The sequence below is a fragment of the Perca flavescens genome, chromosome 1 (genome assembly GCF_004354835.1).
Source record: "Perca flavescens isolate YP-PL-M2 chromosome 1, PFLA_1.0, whole genome shotgun sequence".
Classification (NCBI taxonomy): Eukaryota; Metazoa; Chordata; class Actinopteri; order Perciformes; family Percidae; genus Perca; species Perca flavescens.
The window spans coordinates 19,064,891-19,082,492 of NC_041331.1; positions in this window are offsets into that span (position 1 = coordinate 19,064,891).

Consider the following 17,602-nt stretch of genomic DNA (forward strand, 5'->3'; position numbering starts at 1 on the left):
GCACAAATCCCATGAGTATTAGAGAAAAGTGTTGCAATATCACTGAAACGACTGTATGTCATTGCGTGCAGCAAACAACAGAGAAAGAGATTTTAAATGTTGGTACTGCAGTGCAGCAATTATGTGATTTGCCTAAGACTGGTTTAGTTGTACCAGACGAACAGTCTGTACTGATTAAAACTTAAATGATTCAATACACAGTCACCATTGTCTTTTATACCGTTTGTAACATGTGGGTGTAGTTCATCCTGCATTCATGTTGGAATAACTGGAACACTTGGTGTCTGAAAGCAGCAGCTCAAAATCAAATTCAATTATTTATATCTATATATATGTGCGTTTTGGTTTTCACACACTTAACGCACATCCATTGACTGTGACTGAACAAATTAGGCAATTAATATAATGTGCACATACAATCTTACTTACAGAATGGTCCCTTTTTGATAGTTTGACAGACATCATCAAATAGAAATTATAGAAAATCATGATGGTTAAATAAAATGGTAACTAAGCAACCAAGTGAATGGCATCTTAAGGCCCAACCACGGGAGCAAAGGTAAAACAGCTGCTCTGGCTGAAAAACGATAAGACAAAATCAATAATTTTTTTTCACCATATAAATATGTGTTTTAAAGTAGTCAACTGAATAGCTCATAGTGGTTGCGTTATTGCTGTGCTTACCATTATTAATGTCTTCTGAGGTTGTTAAATGTTTGCTTACAAAGGTAATAACATGTAGTTGTTTTGTTATGCAAGAATGTGTATGTGTTTTACATGTCAGTCAATTTGGAAAAGATAGAATGTTGCTTAACTTTGGATTACAGATGTACCTTTAGCATTACAGCTGTTGAACCGGAGATATACTTGCTTTTAACTACGTGTACTCGAACACATGGTGGCTGCTTCTATCTATCCATTGATGTAGCAGCCACATATTCAGGTCAGGTTTCTGGTGGTAGCCAGGTAAATTTTGCTGACAATTTGTCCTTTCCTCTAGCAACTTCTCTGCAGCTACACTTTGGGGATCCCTGGGTGCTTCCGTGCCAGCTGGGAGATACAATCCCTTTAGTGTGCCCTTTCTCTACACCAGGGTTTCCTCTCATTCAGGCATGTCCTAAGGGATGTGGCTGAGGACAGAGCAGTGCAGAACCACCAAGTTTGCACAAACACACCAGGAAGTGTTTTGGACTGAATGTTGCATGAAATGAATGACAGCAAACGGGTGTGGGCAGTCAGCATCATTCATGGTGATAATACAAAGAAAAGTGGCATCTCATAAAGGTTAGATTGCAACATGAGCAATGCGAGCTTCGTGAAGAGGTCAAAGCTGTCAGGTCTGCAGTTTAGAAAAAATGAAATAAGAGTTTCATACCAATTCTCTCCTCAAATGAAGTGAAGATAAGTGTCTCAGCAATAGATAGCATTTATTAAATTATTAACATTTCCTCATCCTGCTGAAATGATGTAGCCTTAGTATGTTTTCTTTTCATATTGGGATATATATTATCACTTTTAGCCAGCCAATAATAGTGGCTACTATAGGATTATGTTGGGTTTGGTGTTTTGTCCTGTTTTCCGCTTCAACAGTTGGGTCAATGTTGCTGTAGCTAAAGCCAAGAAAACACTGAAGCACAAACTCCTCAAATATTGATGGCTAAGGTATTGACATACACATACATATAATACCATAGCCATCAGTATTAGTGGAGCAAACGTGTTTGCCTTAAGGCAAAGTTTTGGATCTGGTTTTGAGACATGTATGCCCCGGAGTAGACCGATTTTTGTAAAAACAAAACAAACAGAATGAAAATTGTTCAGTTTTCTTTATCCAGTGGGAGGGATGTGGTGTGAAAAATTAACAAGACATTTACCTTTTATACTTTTTTTGTTCTGGTCTTTTTAAAGCCCACTTGCATCCTGGATATATTTCCCCAGGGGTGTGCATTAGTTCAACTGGAAATAATGAATATTTGGTTCTCTTTCACATGCACTTTGGTCAGTTGGCATATGTTGCACAGCAGTTTAGTTTATCTGGCTTGTATACTCTGTGCCTAAAAAGAATGCATTAAGTGACCATTTTATTGTGCCAGGAGGTCAGTTTCCTGATTGAAGCCACTAACTGAGATGAAAAATTGAAAAGGAGACCACTTAACGTTCTCAAAAAAAACCACATTCTGCTAGATGAAGAGCTCACACATAAATAACATAAATAGCAAACTACAGTAAATAAAAAAATAAAAATAAAGTGTGACTGTTGCTGCTCTGTTACATGTGATTTGGAAAAACGTGTCCATGCTTATGTAGCTCACCGTAAATTCTGTCAGGGAGATTTCATTAACGTTAACACTCTTCTCTTAAAATGATCAGCTAGTTTGTGGGAATTACGTTCGTGTAAACCAATCAGAATCAGGCACGTATATTTAAGCCAATCACAGCATGACAACCATGTTTTAAATCTGTTCTCTCCCCTGCTTCTATCAGTTGTCTTTTCAGACGAGAGTGCGACCTGCCTCCTCCCCTTCCACCTCCAAGCATCTTCAACCACGGTGTTCTTGGTCTTCTTCCGGGTTTGTAGTCGCCACCATCAGTGTCTAGACTCCATCGGGAGATATGTTTGGATTTTTCGAAACCTCTAAAATATATATATACCTTTTTCCAATGGAGTCTAATCTCCAAAGTTTATGTACCTTCTTACTTTGCACTTGTAACTTACAAATACATGTTTGCATATCTGCAACAAAGTCTCTCCTGATTGAATTATCTTCAGTAGACTTGACTAATGTAACGGTGTCTTTACAGGTCTCCCTAAAAAATCAATCAGACAGCTGCAGCTGATTGAGAACGCTGCTGCTCGAGTCCTCACTAAGACCAAGAAAGTGGATCACATCACTCTAGTTCTGAAGTCTCTACACTGGCTTCCAGTGCCTCAGAGAATTGATTTCAAAATACTCTTGCTGGTTTATAAATCACTAAACGGTTTAGGGCCAAAATACATTTCTGATCTGCTACTGCACTATGAACCACCCAGACCTCTCAGGTCGTCTGGGACAGGTCTGCTTGTTGTCCCCAGAGTCAGAACTAAACAGGGGAAAGCAGGGTTCAGTTTTTATGCTCCGCATATCTGGAACAAACTCCAAGAAAACTGCAGGTGCGGCGGACCTGCAGTTTTCTGGGAGTTTGTTCCAACTCTCAGTTCTTTTAAATCAAGGCTGAAGACCTTTCTTTAAATAAATGTTAATTTCTTATACTGCACTGTAACTTTTATTATCTTATTTTATCTGTTATCTGTTATTTTTTTAATCCTTTTTAACTGCTCTTTAATGTTTTATGTAAAGCACTTTGAATTGCCTTGTTGTTGAAATGTGCTATACAAATAAAGCTGCCTTGCCTTGATGATTGAATTCACAACCTGACAAGACCACCGCAGATTCAGATCTGATTCTGTGGAAACACTTTCATAGGGAGTGTATGCATGTGAAACAACTGTTTCAATTTATGTATGTAAAATTGATATGGCACCCAGATAGCAGGAGCAATCTTCTCAGTTCCAGGTAACGTTTTGGCACAGTTAGAAATAGACAAAGTAAATCACCTAAGTCATGCTTTGTATACCACTGAAACCTAACACTGTGCCTATTTCCTATTTTGATCTGTGTGGTAGTTCCCTTAGCCGGGCTAGCAGGCCCAACCGCCATCCTTGCTTCTGCTTTCTCCCTGCCTTCGTCTCCTCCCGCTCCCCACAACAATCCACCGAGCGCCTGCTGTTCTGGCTATGTCCTCCAGAGGACAGGTCATGCCTTAGCGATAAAAACTTGAAGTTTACTCCCCCTCAAAAATAGTTAATTGATCACTGTAGTGGTTATGACCATATCAGTGACTATGGAAATGGTCCAAATGATGACTGTGGCTTGCACAGTGATAGCGTTACTGAAGGATAGCTCTTGTCTTGCGCTGAAATCCCGCAGGAAAAGGTAAACAGTGTGCAGATCGCTCTGAGAAGCAAGGATGCCAGTTGGACCTGCTAGTCCGGCTAAGGGAACTACCACACAGATTGCCACTGCCAAGCCTCCTACTCACCAACACCAGATCGATTACACACAAAATGGATGAGCTACAAATACACACGGAACTGCTGCGTGATGATTATCACAGAAACATGACTGAGCACACGGCAGCTAGGCACAGGGCGAGCTAGCTACCAGCAGGATAGAGACAGGGTAGGTAAATTTAAACAATGTCTGAGTTGAAAACGCATCTTGTTGTCACATAAGGGCCCTGTTCATGTTGCACAGACATTTTAATTGCATTTTGTGTCTGTTAAGAGGCACAAAGGCACTCTAAGGGCCCTATCTTGCACACAGCGCAATTGCCTTTGTACACCGACGCATGTATCGTTCCTATTTTGCACCCGACGCACAGCAGACTTTTCCTTCCACAGACGCACGTCGGTAAAATAGGGAATGTATTTGCGCTCCCGGGGGCGGTTCAGCGAAAAGAGGAGGCGTGTTCAGGCGCAAATGTTCCCTGGTGCTATTTTGCAGTTTCAGAAAACAATTCCGCCACTGACCAGGAAAAACCTAGTCTAAAGTCAGTGGCGCGTTATTCAGATACTATTTTAGGGGCGCATGTTTGGCCATAATGTAGCGTGCGCACAACGCACATACACTTTGCTTCTCTCATCTACACGGACGCAGCAGTTCCCATTTTTGCAAACCATACATAATTACATATTGAAAATGCGCTTCAGGTGTTTGGATAGGTCAGGAGTCACTTTACAGTACAGTCCTCAAAAAGTCCCAGCATTCTTTGTGGCTTGTTGTGTTTTACATTACATTTACATTTCCATGAATCATGGATGTGTTGATGACAAATGAGGAAATATTAGAGGACTTAAGGAGACGTGATGTTGAACTACGGCAGGATTGGTCACTCTGGCGGGATCTGGTCCGGGAATGGCAATTCGCAATGCGCTCCTGGAGCGTGTGGACGGAGATGGAGTGGGGGGAGGAGGAAGGGGCACAACAGGAGCAGGTGGTGCGTTTGGAGGCCCAAGCTCCATGGCTGCAGTAATCCTCTCCAGACTGTGGAAATGCGCCCGAGAGGCCGCAGCAACATCGCCACCCGGTCAAGACGGGCATTTATTACTTTGTCGCATTCCGGACAGCTCCCGCTGGCGTGCGCCGCCGTCATAATAGCAGTCTGCCATGGAACAAGTGCTCTGCTTTTAGAGGAAATTTGAGATGAAGCTCTGATTTGTTTATTGCACGTTACGCCCAAACCACACCTAGCTACTTCAGACCAACCCATTTTAGATTTGTGTCAGGTGCAAGAGTCATTTATCCAGTATAATAGCAACAGCGCCCGAGATCCGCCCACAAAGCTACTTGCGTTTCACGTTTGATACTTGCGTTTCAGATCGTTAAAATAGGGCCCTAAAACTTGCCCCGACAACTGCCGATTTAGCTGAGTGAAAGCTCGTAGACGTAGCTGCAGCTACTCCGTGTTGACCGCACCGATTCAGCTCATTTTTTTTTCTATCGACTGTACTCGCATATTTATAGCAATCAAGATTAATGTATTCTCCTTTAATAGTCAATTTTACCTTTTACATGGGCTAAATTGTTGTTGTGAAGTTTTCTGAGACCATGGTCCATGGTGATAATTCACTATAAATAACAATAAATTTAATTATATTCACTCTTTCTCAAAAGGTGCTGTTGACAGAAACAGTTGTGTTATAGTAAAACAACATTTAAACATTGTGACAAAACTCACACCTGAAGCTGCAAAACAAGAGAGAAGAAAATCAGAGCACATCCAGTTTTCTTAGGGGCCATCCACATGGAAACACTTTTTGGTGCAAACGCACATATTTTGCATCGTTTTGGCCGATCGTCCAAACGAAACCTGTAAACACACTGCCTGAAGACACACTTTTTGAAACCTGGTCCCAGGGTGAAAAACTTCGAAAACACCACCCTTGCGTCTTCGTTTGGATGATGAAGCCGCATACTTGTGTATCGATGATGTCATTGCCACACCCCTCGACCTCTAGCCTTTGACCTCTTATCTTATTTCTTGTAACAACAATGGAAGACTTCATGCTTGTGTAGTTTCTGGTTTCCTTGCACTAGCCATTTTCGTCGTCTTCTTCTTGTGTTTGGTTTCTTCTTCAACTGTCTGTTTGTATACAGCGCACACGCTTTATTCCATAGACAGTATATAATGGACCAATAGACCCCGTTGCTCTGGACGGAGACCAGTGAAGGCTATTAGAAGCACTTTTCCGGTGATGGCCAGCTTTACTGCGCAGCCTCCAACTGAGAGAATGTGACGTGAGCAACGTGTCTGAAAGTTGTAAGTCTTCTGGTAGCTGTGCCAAGAGAAATCTCAATCATTCCCAATCTTACAGATACGGAGACTGTAGGTGTATGTAAGGAGATAACATGGGCACAGGCTAATTATTGATCACTAACATGCTAGTTAACATTAGTAATTAAACCTAAACATCTCATGTAAGTCGAAACTGCCTGCGAGCTTCTCCTGTACTATACGGTAATTCCTCTACAATGCGACAGTTAGTCACTTGGTTATGACACAATCGTTAGCTTATTTTTACAAAAACGTCTGCTACGGAGCCATAACGTGAGGTACAAGGTAATGAAGCCATTTATACATTGTCGTGTTTCTTTGGAACTAAACAACGGACAAATAGAGTCTTTAAACGCTTCAGATGTAAAGTTATTTGCAGTCAAGTGACGTAAAAAAAAAATGGCGGTCAGCGGAATGCTAACAGGAGGTGATGGCCAGTTAGCAACAAAATGGCGCCATGATGGCTCGAGTTCTGAAGCAAAGCTTATCCCCTTGCTTTATTCGCATGCTCTGCCTCTTCTTCTCTGTTTTTGGTGAATTTCTGTAGAACAGCGCCACCTATAGGCCTGGAATATAAAGTAGCGTGTGGAGTCATTTACAAATGGATCCGTTTGGACGCATATATTTTTGAAACGATGCCAGGGATGACGTGGACACTGGATTTTAAGCAGACAGAATTTACATCTGCTTTCTACCGAAGCTCCAATTTTGTATTTGGACAAGAGTCAAAGATAACAGCTGTGCACTTTGCAGGTCCAGTGAACTCTACCAGCCCTTGGCAGCCAGTTATTCCTGTGGGAGAAGATCATAATTAGAAACGTTTTGGGTCATCCTGAGAAAACAGAAAAAAGCCCGAAAGGAAGGAAGTAAAGAAAGATTCATAAGATAAGGTGGTGACAGAGAGGTACGTGTTAAGGAGAAAAAACTAAGGAGTGTGAGGGGCTAGTAAAAATTAAACAAATGACCACATGTACCATTGCTTTGAGTTTAAAATATTTCCTTTTTTTACTTCTACCAGCAAGGGTTTTATGATAGTCTTAACTACATTGAAGATAACCCTAGAGGTATCAAAATCAAGACAGCCCTACAGGGATGTATTCTTTACTGTAGAAAGACAAATGTATAGAAATGCATGCTCTGCCCTCATCAGTGTCCGATTGTCATTGTCCTCATGAGAAACTGTGACTTGTAGCCTTAGGGCACGAGGACGAAGTTAGGATATAACAATAAGTGTCACTCTTTCTCTCTGTTGTCTTCACCCAATTCCCTTGGTATTTCTAACATGGCCTCAAGTGATGCAGTAGAGTGACCCATTAGAAACTCACAAGTAACAACTTAGCTTGCATCACTAACTTCTAACACCCAGGGCAGTTGCCCCTGGTCTACTTCTTCGAGGGGTGTATACTGCAGGGAACTTTGATAGGTTGGTGGAGTATTCGCCAATTATAACAATTAGAATTGTATTCCACACCATGTTACTGTCAAGAATGGTTTGATATGTCTTGGGAAATATAAATAGAGACCAAAAAACAAACAAACAAAAAAGCCCTGAAAAAATAAGAAGACAAAAGCATAGTTTGACAAACACCAACAGGTTCTCACTCCCATCTCATAAAATACGGACGCTTGGTCAGGTGCCTTTGTCCTTGTTATTGACGCTAAAAGTCTCCTTTAGCGTCATATAACGCACTTTAACTAAACACACTTGGTCGGGACTATTGGCATCCCTTTTGACGCAGTTATGTTTTAAGGAAAAGGTTGTGGGTGGGCTGACGTTTCTGTGCCTGCTCTTCCCGGTACGTTATACAAACACGCTGAAGGACGCCTTTTTTGTCGCTTCAGACACTGACAGCCACTGTCCAAACGTCCATATTTTACGAGTTCAGAGTGACAATGGGTTACAAACACTGACAAGGTTGTTTTGAATTACTTCAAAATTGCTTAGTATACAATTTAAAGCAGCTCCCATCAATATTCTTATATTAAAAATGGATCAAATGAATACTCTGTAATGTGAAAGGTGTTGCTCATAATGACAAACCCGCAAAGAAGACTCTGTTTCCCTCTGATGTTAAAAAGCTTCATAGAGCATTCAGCTCAATGTTTTTTTTACTGATGACAACATTACTGTTTTGGTTCACTCTCAACTCTCTCATCAGCATCGTTTTGAGCCACAGCAGACATGTTTTTTTTTTTTCAGCAAAAAGCGCGGATGTATCCACTGTTTCTGCCCAGACAGAGACTAGCTGTTGAACATAGTGGAGAATGAAGCAGCGAAAGAGTCAGATGTGTTTATCAGGAGTTGGTGCAGACCAAAAACAGAGCTAAAAAGAGAGTGAAAATTAAACTTGCAGTTACAAGGTGGCCAGAAACAAGTCTCCAGATCAATGCTTTACGTTGCTCCGTAACTGCAGGATGTGGAGGAATAGGCAATTGTTTTAAATAGGCAGTTGTTTTAAACATTTTTTTTTAATTCAATACGTTTTTCTGTGTATTTGTCTGTGTAGCCTTTTATAGATTTTTAAAATAGTTTCCTGCCAAATACTGTATATTGGCTTGAGTGACATCAAATGCCCAGGTGTACAGTATATAATTCACTGAGGCATTTCCTTTGCTGCAGAACCATGGTTTGAACAGAAAATGCAGTCTGACTAGATATTCCTTGTCCCTATGGTAACAAGAAGCAGGGCAAAGGTCTGTGTGTGTAATAATCACAGGATACTCTATTGATCCCCTTATGGAAATTCTCTTTTTGCTTACCCTTGTCCGCAGGCAAGTCCGACTACTGGGTCAGCTAGAGGAGTGCACTCCAGAGGCTGGTAGACATTCAGTGTTTTGCTCAAGCACTTCAGCAGGATGAACGCTTGTCATCTCTTAGGTTTAAACCCAGGCCCTCCAGTTGAAGGAAGATGTCCCTCCTCACTTCACCACCTGCTGCCCTGCCCTGTGTGCATGTACGTACAGTATCTCTTCAGTGGTGTTTGTTGTATGTGCTGATGCTCTAAGGCTTGATAAGTGTGTTCTGTAGTAACTGGCAAGAGCCTGGATAAAAAGAAAGTCATAAGGTTTGATACTCTGATCTAATGTAACAATATAAGAAGGCAATCAAAGATGCACTTCAAGGACGCAGTTTGAGGGTAACAGAAGATACGTCTCCTCCCACAGGCATAGTGTGCTACTGAAGTGATCCTTGAAAGGCTTTTAAGATATTATCCTATCAGGTTCAGCATCTCCATTCAAATTCCATCTACAGATTGGACATTTTGATTTGTGGGGCTGTTTTGTGGTGTTTTGTGGTAAACACACTTTGCTTAACTCATCACAGATGGTAAAACCTCAAAAGAGGTTACTCTGAGAATTTATCTCAGTATCGATTCTCGTCATTTATCCTAACATGGTGGGCACTTCACTCAGCACTTGAGTGCATCCTTAGTCAGCGTGACCAGTTGTTTTAATTTCTTGTAGTAATCCAAAAGATAATATTTTGAGCCTCACTCTGTAGTCCATAAATATAGCCTAGTTACCAAATGTCCACTCTTTATGCTTGGACACCTCTGTGTCTCCCTTCCTCCCCAGCACACAGACAAAAAATAGACTGTTGCCACTAATGGTTTTTTCTTGTTGACAGATAATACTGTGGAGGCGGGGTGTGGTTTTTGGATCTGTCTGGGTAGAAGACATCAGTGGAGGCACAGTGCTGCAGTCACAGCTGCAGGTAAATTGGTAATTAGCAATCTTGTCTATTTATCTCCTCTGCAGTGAGGCGGCTCTCTGTCGTACTGATTACAGTATGTATGCCAGCAGCATGCTCCCTGAGCCTTAAGTCCTGAGCTGTTGTCCGGCAGAGTGGCAAAAGCCTTGGTTGTGTTGTTTATATTCAATAAATACACTGGTGTACGTAAACCATTCCCCTGTGTGTGCGTGCGCCTGCGACTCCTGAAGACATCAGACCCTATTACTACTTACTGAAGGTGCATCTCATTACATTTCATGTCCCTTCGCTCCCCTGTACTCCAGTGACCCTTGGAAATTGATTGGGTCCACCATCATAAATTACATCTCAATTCCCTTAATTCTGCTCGTAGGAGCAAAGAGAGCAAAGACTTGAGTAGAGAAAAAAGATCATCTTTAGTAAAAACCTTTATCAGATGGGCATATTGGAAATGTGTTTATGATTGCATAAAGCAAGTGATCGGATATAGCAAGTGGCACTGAGAATGCGTCACCACAACACTGCTGTTATATCCACCTGAGTTGTCTGTTCAAGCTGCTAGTTGGTGTGTCATGCCAAGTTAAACTTATTAGATATGTGTTAGGTGTAGGAACCATTTTAGAATCAAGAAACTAACACTCACAATCTTCTGGTGTTTTTTTCCCCCTGCCAGATGGCTTCTTTTTTCTTCATCTCTCAATTTGTATTTCAAAGTGCTTCATGGGTGATTTTCAGGGAGAAGAGGAGAGTCCATCCCCTTAGTTTTTTCCCTATAGGAAGAAAGATAGAAGATACAGTATATTCACCTCAAACTAAAATACTCCCTGGTTTAAATAAGCAATTTACCACACTCACACACCATTGCAAATGAGAAATCAATTTTTTTTATTGTATTATTTTTTACTTTGTTCTATAAACCCTATAATCACTGCATGCTGTATTATTGAGCTCTTCCAACAAAAGCTATTCAGACTTCAATAAAACACGTCTATTGGACAAGCTGGCACTTGTAAAAATGCATAGTTTAACTGCCTGGGCATGCAAAATACACTTAACAAATTCAATAAGGGTTTGAGTACTGTTTTACAACAATACATTTGTAATTTGTGATGCAGAAAAAAACCTGTTTGCAAACTAAAATAAAATTAAAAAAATAAAATTTCACAACTGGAGGAACTCTGTATCAATAAAAAAATAAAAGCACTAACAGTGGAAAGTGTGCACCCAAACAGTTTGGACAGTAAAGTACATTGTCTGTGCAAACACAAACTTCAAGGCAACAAAAGAGCAGTTAAAACCCCAACAGGTGTTCCAGCTGTGCAGCCGTCATCAGTACCTGACATTGCTTTAGATAAAGCTGATGCTTACAGTTTTTCTCAGTCGCTTTGGTACATTTCTCGAATTATCCTCGACATTTGCAAAACAGTAAGTGTATTTCTCAAAACAATTCGTACAAATAGCAAAACACCATGGATTACCTGCAAAAGCCAGTCTCTTGCTCAAAATCCTTAGTTCATCTCTCAAAAGTAAATATCTGTGTCAATGAACATGTCAGTGCCATCAGAATGACAAGTCCTTGTGTCATTGTGTATGGATAAGACAGTAAAATTGCTTAGTCATGTTTTCAATATAAAAGTGTACTCTGGAGGGATGTTCTGATGTAAACTATGGCTAAAGTTTTGATGACAATTATTGTAAATTGTAGGTTACACCTTAGTGTATGTGGGAGTTTGATTGCAAGAGACTGGACAAGATTCACATTTACGCTTTTACTGTTTGTACTGTACTTTGTTGACAGACCATGTCATTGTGATACAGAAAGGAAAACAGCACTGCATAGCACAAAGAAAAAAAACAAAAGTAGAAATGTGAACATAGGACAATCTCTTTAAGGAAAAATGTACATGCAGTACTATAAGAATTACAGTGCAGTCTTCCTACACCTACTGAATCTGAATCTGAATCTTTCCTGTCTGTTGGGCCACAAATTTTCATCGACATCACAACGAATATCTTCTCTTGTGATGCAGCATGCGCAGCCTCACTCCTCTTCCTCTTCTTCTTCTCTCTGGCTGCTGACCCCGTCCAATTCCTTGTCCTTCCATTGCCCTTCCATTGTAACATTGTGTTGTGCTATATATATATATATATATATATATATATATATATATATATATATATATATATATATATATATATATATTTGCCAGTTGATGGTTCATGAGATGCACCTTCGTTAGAGAAAGTCAAGATTCACCTGGGAGCAATTTACCAATTCAGGACAGATTTAGAAATAAAGTCTAATAGAAATGTATAGAAATATGCTTGACATATTATGAGAACTTGTTCAACCATTTTGCATGTAAAGACTTATGCTATGAACTAATGCCAAAATGTTGTGGGGTATGAGACTTTTCAACAGAGACCCATTATAATTTTGATCAACATGACATAAGCAATTGATAGTGTAGGAAACCGCAGAGAATTGTACATAATCATTTGCATGGATGTACCAAAGCATTTGCAACTTGTTCAAAGAAATGACAAACTGCTTTTCTGATGTGCACAAGTGACACAATGATGTGAAGATTGAACAGGTAGTTTTGAGAATTTCAATTCTGATCTGAGAAATGTACAAAAGCGACTGAGAAAAACTGTAAAGTAGGGATATGGCTAAAATCATCCATCACAGTATATGTAATTTTCTATTGTGATAATGATATATATTGAGATAAAATACATTTACTAAAAACAGAAAATCACAGTCTTTTTGCAAATCCACTAAAAAAATATCAATGTGCAATGCAACGCTGTCTCCTGAAAATGCAGTTTATATACAACTAATTTGTAACACCCACTATGTTTTGAAGGAAATGTAATGTCGGCTGGATTATATTTTCTATCTGCATAATGATGACATACAAAAATGTGCCTACAACTTTGGTGTAGCCCTTCATTTACTCAAAAAAAAACATTTCCTATGAACACCTTGTATTTCAAATGTACGTTGCAAAAGAATTTCTCATATTACATTGCCCACTAAACTCCCATCTTTCTCCCATTGGAAGTCTGCTGAGAAGCTTTTGAGGTTATGAAACGACAGCATTCATTGCGGCTTTTAATCACAGTAAGATCATAAGATGCTCACACTGTTCTTTCATTTGAATTACTTGAGCAAGCCCAGCTACTTCTTTACATGTATGTCACCCATCAAGAGATATGAACCCAAGATGATTAAACCCAAAGAAACAATCCAGAACAATCCAGTCTCTCATTTGCATGAAAATGTGAAGAACATCCCTTTTCCAAATTGCTCTTAAGAGGTGGAGTTAGTTTGATGAAAAGGGATCAGCCTTTGATTACAATCCCTTTAACATCCATTAGACACTAAACATAATCACTTCCTTTTTTTACCCTTCCCCCACATATTGATGTCTACACGTGCCTCCCCCCATATGTCAGGGGTAACCTATACATCTTCTCCCATCGCTCAGGCTGATTCCCTCCTCAGTGGCCTAACACTAAAGCAGGGATTGCTAAAGCGATCCATAAGAGTTTGAAGAAGATCACACATTTCTGTGGAAAAATCCCATTTTACACAGTTTAAAAGGGATCGATGGAGAGGCTGAATGTTGAATGATTTCATTCCAGATGGTTTAGCTACGGTGGCCGAGACGGTTCAACACAAATACAAAAGCCACAACACAAACGCAAAAGCTACAACACAAACGCAAAATCTACAACACAAATACAAAAGCCACAACACAAATACATAAGCGACAACGGAAGTGAGTGACAACGGAAGTGAGCATGTTGTTGCCGGCGGATGAGCAGGAGGAAAGTTCTTGTATGTTTGAGAAGTGAAATATGGTTCCTTGCTAATTACGATAACTGTTGCTATGTGATTGTCACAAATAAGCAATGTTGTTCAATATCTTTGTATTTTCATATGTATGTACTCTGCCATTTAGGCTACAAAGGAAAGTGGTGTGTGTGTGTGTGTGTGTGTGTGTGTGTGTGTGTGTGTGTGTGTGTGTGTGTGTGTGTGTATTTGTAGGGTAAGACTGAGAACTTGCAACAAAACCATAGACTGTACAAATGGTAATATACAGTCTATGAACAAACCACAACCTTTTTCATGGCTTTAAATACAGTGTAAACACAAGAGTCCACAGTCTGAATTCTATTTATTTACTTATTTTATTTTCCAGTAGTAAGCACGACGCAACGTCATGGTTAAAATTCTGGGTTTATTTCATTCAGACCAACCGTGTATGACCGTGAACATAGACAGTAATAGGCAGCATATTGAAGGTAACACAATTAGCATTCACTTTAAACATCGGTTTCCTATAACCATAAACACACACATACACACACACACACACTTTCCAAACCAACCGTATCGAGGGGATTTGCTGCTGTAAGCTGATCAATAACCAGATAGATATGGTTAACAAGTTACAAGCACGTACCAGTGGGATATAATATTTGTGTGATTTAAACAGCTTCACTAAACGTGACAAACTATAGACTTTAAACGTAGCACTCGCGTGTTAAAAGACGCTAGGTGCCATTTAGATAACGTTATAGCTGTAGCTTCGTAGCTTAAATGACAGAGTACATACACATGCAAATAAAAAAGATATTGATTATTTGTGACAATCACATAGCAACAGTAATCGTAATTAGCCAAGAACCATGTTTCACATACTTCTCAAACATGCAAGAACTTTCCTCCTGCTCATTTGTCAACAACACACTCACTTCCGTTGTCGCTTATGTATTTGTGTTGTAGCTTTTGCGTTTCTGTTGTAGTTTTTGCGTTTGTGTTGTAGCTTTTGCGTTTGTGATGTAGCTTTTGTATTTGTGTTGTGCTTTTGTGTTTGTGTTGTAGCTTTTGTGTTTGTGTTGTAGCTTTTGTATTTGTGTTGAACCGTCTCGGCCACCGAATTTAGCACATCTTTGTAGGTGAGATTAACTGGTTCAGGTGTTGCTAATCAAAAAAAACACAGAACTTAGAGGCTGCTACATGTTTCCAAAGCAACACACTTAACTAACATCCTCATACATTAATATATTATAATGTACACCAATTACGTAAACACCTGAGTCAGAAATGATTCAGTACACAAATACTGTGTGTCCTTTGTGCCTTTCCAAGGTGCATGCCTCATAAGTGGATACTTTGGAATCCCCTCTGTTTTTGAGCCTAAAATGCACTAAGATTCCTTTCAGGGAAGTTTTATTGGAGTTAGCCTGTTACCCCAATCAAAAATCAATGCATTTATTTTGGGAACATTGTCCATGCCGAAAATAGTCAATAGGCCTGCAACGCCAAACAGCTTGCTGAACCAAATGCCTCCGATCGATAGGTTACTGAATTATGCATAGTGTCCTGGTGCAGTACAACTCTGCCAAACCTCTTGTGCCTCTGATGCCTGTCTTGATGTGACGTTTCATTAATATGAGCACATATGTGTGTGTATTTCAGCATATTTGTGATCTCTATCCATGGACATAGTACTATTGTTATAATATTTGACTCTGAGCTTTAGGTGTTCCTGTACACCTCATGACAAGTGACATCCTGTCCTAAGAAGGGACTGTTAAAGAAACACGGACCAGCAGACAACCATCTACACATCTACACACATGCACACACCCATGCATGCATATATTACACAGTGGTCCTTCAAGACTGTCTGGTCTTAAACTGTCAGGGGAGAGCCGAACTGCATGAATGTGGCACTGGCTTGTTATCGCAACAATCTTTCAACAGCCTTCATTTCAAACGACGACACATGGTGATGCCTTTTATAATTAAAACTCAAGTGGCTCTATTTCATTTATTTATTCAGGCACGGCTGTTTCTTCCCTTCCACTTTCATGCTTGTTCAAATTGATTTAACTTTTGAAATTGTCACGACAAAATAGGTTAGCTACCGCAATTACAAAAGTTCTAATTAAAAGCAGAATGCAAATATATTCATAATTGTGTTGCTGTCTTATCTGTTTCATGGCTGGTGTTACTTTAAAGCAGGCAGGGGGGAAATTACCCTAAGAATTGAAAGAGAGAGAGAGAGAGAGAGAGAGAGAGAGAGAGAGAGAGAGAGAGAGAGAGACGGTGGGACAAAAGTAGTGGGAAAAAAGAAGGAAAAAGCCCTGCAGTGTATTCTAATTAGCTGTCTCTGACAGATGACACTGTATTCTGACATGTTCCCTGTCACAGCATCAATTAACTGACCAGAACACACTACCCTGGTTTTAGCACCCCCATCACTTACTCACTCGCAGGCACGCAGGCACGCACACACACACACACACACACTCTGAGAGAGGTCATTCTGAGACACACCAGTTTAACACTGCTCTAGTTTGGCAACACTATATGCCACAATATGGATGATGATTCACTTATTCACACCCCCTGACATTTTGATCGAATGAAACAGATGGCTATAAGAAGGCAGATATGCTGATTACTAACTGCGGCGTTGGAAAAAAGGCTAAAATTGGAAACAAAATAATGGAGAGGCCAGTCTTGCCCCATCTCAGACCTCAGGTGAGCCCATCTCTGGACCTGCCACAGTTTACCTACTGCTCCCAGGTTGGAGTTGATGATGCCATCATATACCTGCGGCAGCGTGCCCGCTCACATCTGGACAAAACCTTAGTCTGTGACGCAATAACGTGTGGCAGTAAATAGAACGGCCACATGTGTCGTTTTGGGAGCTTGTGTCAATCGACCTATAATGTAGTTGTGTGAGGATTTGTTGGTCTGTGGGGCTGTGGAACTGCATGTCTGACAGTGATGACCAGCACAGGAGCACTGCAGGGAACTGTCCTGTCACCTCTTTTGTTCACGTAATACAGCTCAGACTTTCAGTACAACTCAGAGTCATGTCAGAAATTCTCACGACTCTGCAGTTGATGAATGTATTAAAGTTGGACAGGACATGGTGGCCCGCTTCATTGAGTTTTGTAGAGGGAACCACTTACTCCTAAACATGACTAATGATGATCATAGGCATCATAGACAAATACATGTATCTTAGAGTTCACCTTGACAACAGACTGGACTGTAAGTGCAACACAGAGGCTGTCTACAGGAAAAGACAGAGTAGACTCTACTACCTGAGGAAATCCAATTCCTTTACAGTTTTTTCCAACTGCTTACACACATTTTCAAAAAACTATGTCTCCTTTTTTCAAAACTCTACACACAATTCCTAAAACTGCACACACAAAATGCCTCACATCTCTTTCAAAATGAAACACTGCATTCAAAATACCATAAACACATCTCAAAATGAAGCATTTGCATCAAATGGTGAACGGTGAATGGTGGCAAACACTTTTTTCATAATAGTAAATTTTTGGATATACCATGTACACCCTGTTGTTCTAAATCTAAAGCTCTTTTTTTCTTTCAAGGCTTATATCTACATTTACAATGTTCTAGAGATAAAGTGATCTGCTGAGAGTGCTTGAAAAGTGCACCTGTAAAATACA